This window comes from Penaeus vannamei, chromosome 17, assembly GCF_042767895.1.
Source record: "Penaeus vannamei isolate JL-2024 chromosome 17, ASM4276789v1, whole genome shotgun sequence".
Classification (NCBI taxonomy): domain Eukaryota; kingdom Metazoa; phylum Arthropoda; class Malacostraca; order Decapoda; family Penaeidae; genus Penaeus; species Penaeus vannamei.
This window is the reverse complement of record NC_091565.1, coordinates 31,641,378-31,648,877: the sequence shown is the minus strand read 5'-3', so window position 1 is coordinate 31,648,877 and position 7,500 is coordinate 31,641,378. Positions and strand designations below refer to the sequence as shown.

At 49.5% G+C, this 7,500-nt stretch overlaps 1 protein-coding gene across 2 annotated transcripts in view; it reads left to right on the top strand.

The window, feature by feature from the left end:
- Positions 1-7,500, top strand: part of ush (Zinc finger protein ush) — a 556,711-nt gene that overhangs the window by 197,919 nt on the left and 351,292 nt on the right. The window lies entirely within an intron of this gene.

Here is a 7,500-nt window from a genome sequence, read left to right as displayed (position 1 = left end):
CTCCTTCTCCCTCTCCCCCTCCCTCTCCCTCTCCCTCTCCCTCTCCCTCTCCCTCTCCTTCTCCTTCAACCTACCCATCTTTCCCTCTCTCCGTCTCTCTCTCTCTCTCTCCAACGAGAAGCAGAAGTGGCTGTACTTCTTAAAGACGCCTGAACAAGAAGAGTCCCCGCGTCATGCGAGGGGAAAAAGACATGAAGTGATGAATGTAATCTCCGAGGTACTTTTCCTGGTGGTCGGATTTGCATTTTTTTCACGAGGGGAAACTGGAGGAAAAGGGGTGGGGGGGGGGAGAAGATGGAATAAAGATGGAAGAGGGGGGGATAGAGGGTGAAGGAGGGAAAGGAGGGAAGGAAAGGGAAGGGAAGGGAAGGCGAGGCAGGGGAAGGTAAAGCCTTAAGAAGAGATGAAGGAAGAAATAGGGAAAAATTGAGGAAAGGGAGAAAGACAAGGAGTGAAGAAGTTAAAAAATGGAGGCAGAGTAACTTCGGCTGACGTGAAGCATTAGGACGATTTCGTAGATGTTATCAGTACATCGTCGAGGGTGATCTTGCGAGCGGGGTCAAGGAGGCACGGGAAGGAGGACGCGGGAATCGGGAAAGGAAGTGGAGAAGCGGGGAAAGGAGGAAGAGGGAGAGGAGGAGGAGGGAGAAGGAGGGAAAAGGGAGAGGGAAAAAAAAACAGGAGAAAAAGAAAGATAAAAGAAGAAAGGAGTGACCGCTTTTGGAGGAAAGATCGAGAACAAAAAACTATGAGAAAATGGGAATGAAAAATGGCGGGAAAAAATAGGAGAGCACGAAAAGAAAATGAAGAAGATTAAAAAGATAAGCAAAAAACATGAAATGACGAAACGCTGATAGCCATAGAAGGAGCAAACGAGAAAATGGAGAAGGAAAGGCAGACAAAGAAATGATAAAAAGTCGTACTCATACAAAGAAAAACGGGAACGAGGTATGGATTTTGTGTGTGAACGTGCATATGTTGGAGAAAAAGAGACAGAAAGAGACAGAGAGACAGGGAGAGGAAAAGAAAGAGAACCTGCTTTCGTTGCCTGTGTATTGCTGTTTATCCCAGCTCGTTCACAGGCATGTTCGTACCTATACACCTCTATGTCCGTCTGTATGCTTAGGTCATTGAGTGTGTGGATGTGCGCGTGTTCGGACCCGTGCCTTAACAGCTTCGAAACGCGTCCGAAAGAGAATATGGGTCAGGGCCTGTCTTGAACTTGGCTCTTTGTGCTTCTCGAATTGGGACGCATTCCGAATTCGCGCGCAAATTTTACTTTTTTGTTAGCATTTGTATATATATTTCCTATTTATTTATATTTTTTTATTTGCATACGCACGTACGCACTAATGCGCGCGCGGGCATGTTTGTGTCTGTGCGTGAGCGTATGCGCGTGTGGGGGTTCTTTCTTTTTTTCTTTCTTTCTTTTTGTTTTTCTGTGCCTGTCTGTGTTCCTTCTTTCCTTCCTTTCATTCTTGTTCTTTACTTCTCCTCCTTCCAGTTATCATCATTATTATTATTATTATTATTATTATTATGATTATGATCATGACTATGGGTATTCCGTTATTGTTTTATCATTATTGTTATTATTTTTATTATTATTATTACTTTTATTATTTTTATGACATTATAGAAAAAGATTGATTATCTTCAGGACTGGATGTCTTAAAAGAGATGATTTGTAAATTGGCCCATTATATATATATATATATATATATATATATATATATATATATATATATATATATATATGTGTGTGTGTGTGTGTGTGTGTGTGTGTGTGTGTGTGTGTGTGTGTGTGTGTGTGTGTGTGTGTGTGTGTGTATGTGTGTGTGTGTGTGTGTGCATTTGGCTTTTTAAATGCGCATCACAGGGACCCTGTATTAAGGTGTTTTAAGAAAGTAAGCGATGGACCTCTTTTTATCTCCTTTTTTCATTTTTTTATCAGTCGGTACTTTCCAACGTTTGTCAGTAGGCTTAAAGATAGTTCTGGCCTTGAGTCGCCAGGCGAGGGCGAGACAAACAGGCCCCGAGTCGAGTGTGAGTCATGAGTATCCTATAGCAGCTGCCGGAAACCGTACCTGCCTTGCTTTGCCCTTCTTTGCCTTGCCCTCTTGCCCTGGGTGTCCCTTTCTTGCCTTAGTTTTGCTCTTCTCTTCACTTTACTTCGTTTCCTTTTCCTTCCTAGGCCTTCCGTCTATGTGTTTCCTTCCCTCCCCTCCTGTTCCCTTCCCTTCTCTTCCCCTGTTCTCTCCCCTCCCATTCCTCTGTTCCTTTCCCTCCCATTCCCCTATTCCCTCCCCTCCCCTCCTGTTCCCTTCCCTCCCCTCCCATTCCCCTGTTCCCTCCCGTCCTGTTCCCTTCCCTCCTATTCCCCTGTTCCCTCCCCTCTTCTTCCCCTGTTCCCTTCCCTCCCATTCCCTTCCCTTCTCTTCCCCTCTCCTCCCTCCCCTGCTCTCTGCCTTACCCTTACCCAAGCGTCTCCGTCAGAAACCCAGCGACTGCCACCTTCAGACGCCTTCCAAGGAGGGAGCTCCACCTCCAAGAAACGCCCATGTTTTTTGCGCGGACCAGTCATCGCGTCTTGCTGGCTGCTGATGGAATGATGTAGAGCGCTAATGACTGCAGGGACCTCGCGGGGGACATCTGATATATACCGGGAGCGAGAGACCGGGTCGGGTTGGGCTTAGGCTTGGGCGGGACGAGCCGGGTCGGTCCGGTGTGCAGTCGGGTCGGAAGGTAACCGTCGGTGTTTTGTTTTATTATTGTAATGAGTAAATATTCCTTGATTATTGCGTGAAAGTGTAGAACGGCACCTTGCTCGTTTTGCTTTAAGCTCAGTGGGTCATGGCTTTTCGTCGAAGGCCGCTGGTAAAAGCTTAGGAAAACGCATTTAATAGCGTAGGAGGAAGAGGAAACTCGTCATCCGCCATTTCTCCTTATAGATGAGGGAGGGGAAGGTGGAGGGAAGGAGGGAAGAAGGAGGGGAAGGTAGAGGGAAGAAGTAGGGGAAGATGGAGGACGGACGGAGGGGAGAGGGGAAGGTGGAAGGAGAAGGGAGAGGGGCATAGTGGAGGAACAGTTGAAGGGAAGAGGAGGAAAAGACAAGGAAAATAGGAAACAGATGGGGAGAAAAAAGACGAGAGGCAAGAAGGGGGAAGGGTGGAAGTCGCCCCCCCGCGCCCCCACCCCCAAAGGATCAGCCGAGGACTTAGTGAAGCGTTTCCCCGGTGGGAGTCGATCTCACCCCAGAAAAGCATGTGATATTAGGCTTTAATTCCCCTCTTGTGTCGATGAATTACGGCGGGGACGTGGCGCGATTAGCCCTCAAAGCTTTCATTTCCCTTATAGAGAGAACTCGCGCATGCATCGTGTCGGCGCCGGACCGTAAATCGCGGCACAAAAGCCGTTGCGGAGAAATCGAAGGGAACGCCGGACCCAGAGTGCAGAATCGGAGATCAGTAAACAATTAAGGAAAACCTTCGATGAATGAAAGTTGAACATGCAAGTCCACCTCCCCCTCCTCACCACCCCACCCATGCATGGACCCCCCTGCTCCGCCTCTCCTTCACTCCCCCGCCCCCTGAGAGTAGGGGAGTGGGGGTAAGAAGGGAGAGGAAGGAGGGAAGGGTATGAGAGGGATGGAGAGGAGAGGGGGGGGAGGAGGAGGGATACGGGGCAAGATACAGGGGATAGGGGATAAGGGCAGAGAACAAGGGATAGGGGATAAGGGGAGAGAACAGGGGATAGGGGAGGGCAAGGTAGGGTAGGGTAGTGCCGGGTGAGGAGTCCCACCGGGGCTGCCCGTTGCGTGGCTGTGAAGGAAAGTATTTATGATCGAGACTGCCATTTAAGTCAATCGCATGATGGGCACCTCGAGGCCCGTAACTCCGGCGTGATCACCGCGATTTCGAAACGCCGCTTGGCCTCACCTGCCCATTAGGGGGGAGGGGGTGTGGGGGAGGAAGGAGGAGGGGGTGAGAGAGGGCGGAGAGGAAGGGGATGAGGGTGAGGGGAATGGGGAGGTAGGGGGAACTGAGGGGGAAGGGGGAATGGGTGGATGGGGAAGGTAGGGGGAAGGGAGGGAAGGTGGAGTGAGGGGGAAGGGTAAGGAAGGTGGGGAGGTAGTGGAGTAGACGGAAGGGGCAGGTAAGAGGGTGGGGGTGCGGTGGGGAAGAGGGGCAAGGTGTTTGGAAGTGGAGGGGGGAGGGAGAGAAAGAGGAGGGGAACGTGTACTTTTGGTGGTTCTCGCGTTACGGTGGTTGGTGATAGGGTGGGGAGGAGGGGCATGGGAAGGAGGGGCGGAGAGGATATCAGAGATGATCGTAAACTGTCTCTGTTTCAAAACTTCGTAATTTATGAATCGGTCGTTCCGAGTCCTTGGCGTTCACTCTTTTTTTCCTTCTCCTCCTCCTCCTCCTCCTCCTCTTCCTCCTACTTCTCATGCTCTTTCTTTCCTTCCTCTTCCAACTCCTCCTCCCTCTCTCTCTCTCTCTCTCTCTCTCTCTCTCTCTTTCTCTCTCTCTCTCTCTCTCTCTCTCTCTCTCTCTCTCTCTCTCTCTCTCTCTCTCTCTCCCTCCCTCTCTCTTTCTCTCTCTCTCTCTCTCTCTCTCTCTCTCTCCCTCTTCACTCTCTCTCTCTCCATCTTCTCTCTCTCTCTCTCCCTCTTCACTCTCTCTCTCTCCCTCTTCACTCTCTCTCTCTCTCTCTCCCTCTTCACTCTCTCTCTCTCCCTCTTCACTCTCTCTCTCTCCCTCTTCACTCTCTCTCTCTCCTCCTCCTCCTTCGTTCTCCTCTTTTTCCTCCTCCTTCTCCTCCTTTTCCTCCCGTATAAAAGTGGGACATTACTACAAAAGTATTGTGTATATTTATAAGGTATATTGTATGCTCCATATACTCCATAGCATTCATGTGTGCGACTATTTTTTTCTTCTTTTTGTTGTTTGGAGAGTGTGTTTTTGTATGTGAGATTTGTAAAAAGTTTCAGGATTACATCTGGTTCATATTATTGGACATATAAACTAATGTGTTTTTCTTTCACCTACAGGTAAGTGACGCCCCTAACAAGCAGTGTCTCGGCCGCCAGGTAAGTCACTCATTAAGTCAGCGGCGAACGTAACTTACAGCGACTTAAATCATCAACATTACAAACTCGTTACGTCTCGCCGCCGTTGTAGCGATGGTGTGTTCCGATAACGCTTGTTGCAAAGGATGCTGTTGCACGTTCGGTTGTCGTAACATTGCAAAGGAGGGACTTGTCTTGCCCCGAGCAGACGATCCGCGGCGGAGGATGGGCGGCGCGAACGGGCTTCGAGGATGCCGTCGCCGCCGATGCTGCTGCCGGTTGCAGCGCGCATGCAATCGAGGGCGCCGCTGATTGACAGTTGATGGGGCCTCTGGTGCGGGGCCCCTCTCCTCGCCCGCTCCCTGTGTCCAGCCTCTGATCGGGCTTCTCTCTTCTCTTCTTTTCTTTATCCACCTTTCTCTGTTCCGTCTTAAGTTTGTTCACGCTTTCCCCATCCTCCATTTCTGCCCTTTCCCTCCTCTCTTTTTTCTCGACCCTCTTCCTGTTCACCTGTTTAATTTTCGCTCTCCTATCTCTCCTTTTCTCTTACCTTCCCTTGAAACCCTTTTCTCCCTACCTCCCCCTCTCCCTTTTATCCTACCTCTCCCCCCATGTATCTCCCGTCCTTTGTTTCTTTTTTCTCCTCTTCTCCTCTTCCATCCCTTTCTATTTAACTTCTCCTACCTCTCCTCCTCCCTAGCTTCTTCCTATTCTTTATCCAGTCCCCTTTCGCGTCTCCCTCGTCAACCCCTCCTCCCTTACTTTTGCACCCCCTCTCCTTCCTTATTCCTTTTATCCTCCCCTCTCTCCCTTATCCTTTTTATCCACCCCTCCCCCTTATACTTTTAGTCTCCCCTATCCCCCTTATCCTTTTTATCCACCCCTCTCCCTTATCCTTTTCACTTCCCCTCTCTCCCTTGTCCTTTTTATCCACCCCTCTCCCCCTTATCCTTTTAACCTCCCCTCTCCCCCTTATCCTTTTTATCCACCCCTCTCCCTCTTATCCTTTATATCCACCCCTCTCCCCCTTATCCACCCCCCTCCCCTCCCCCATTCCATCCCTCTCCCATCTCCTTACCTGGGAGACGCCAGACTGGATTAGGATTACGAGACACGGGTCACTTGGGATTATAAATATAGGTAGACTCGTCGAATCGTTATGTCAGGGTTGCAATCTGATTGGAATTTTGATGATTTAGATTTTTTAGATTTAGAAGGGAGAGGGGGGGGGGTTAGCCTTATACGTGGTGAGATACAGCTGAGACCCGATCAGCTGAGAGACAGACAGGGAGTATGCAGATAAACAGACAGACAGATAGGACAAGCAGGCGGACGAACGGACGGATCGACGTGCAGGAAGATAGACAGACGGAGAGACAGACTTGTCAGGTTGATAAACAGACACGACAGACAGTCACGACAGGCAGATACACAGATACGAAGACACAAGCGTTCGCCTCTTCGACGTCCTGACGAGAGAACAAAAAGGCCAACATCTTAACTAGCCCGTAAAAAGTAGCAAATAAACGACTTAGGCCTAAACCCTCGCTGTGATAAGCTCCTTGTTTAGACTCCGGAAGACTCGTTAGACCTTCTCTCTTTGATTTTCTCGTTCTGTCTATCTGCATTCATCTTTTTTTTTTCCTGTCTGTCCTTATTTTTCAAATTGTGTTTCTGTTTTGCCTATTTTACCTTTTTGATTTTTTAAAGTTTTTTTTTCTTTTTGATTTAGAGAAAGGCATCTGGAGATATACTTGGATATGTGAATAGTGCATTGCATATGTTCTGTATCCTGTGATCCGAATGACCTCAGTAACATCCAATCGGCAAATTTAATCCAGCTTGATATATTACCTGTAAATCCGTTCAGCCGCCTCCCCTCCGCTCCAAGGAAATGTTCAGAAACGTATGCAAATGCGCAGGAGCCTTTGAGCGCAGGAGCCGAGGACAAAAAGCTGTTAGTTGTTTTAATCCCTCTACATTAGCCAAAGTCAGTAATAATAGAGGCCGCGCGCCCTCTCGTTTCGTGCGTCGCCGCCCTGCCTTTCTTGCGCATGTTAGGCGGCCGGACTCCTCTGTTCTGGAAGCTTCTTTCCATAAAGGTATTGGCGGCCCATAAAGTTATCTCGGGGCTTTACGACGCTCGGCCGGGCGTTCGGCGGCCGGGCTGCCCAATGATCCCGCTACTTAGTTATGTGCTAATCGACTCCTTAATTGGCCCTAAATATATGGCACAATTACGGCCGGGTCGTAATAGGTATTTCGGTAATGGGTGTTTAGCAAGAGGGCGCTTCCCCCGAGGTGCGAGTCGGGGGAGAGATAAGCGGCGGAACTGCATGACGTGGGCGTGCGGAGGCTCCTGCGGGCGTCGGAGGCGTAATGGGGTCGCGGATTCATAACCGAGGTTCTTTCCTTTCATGGGCACTCCT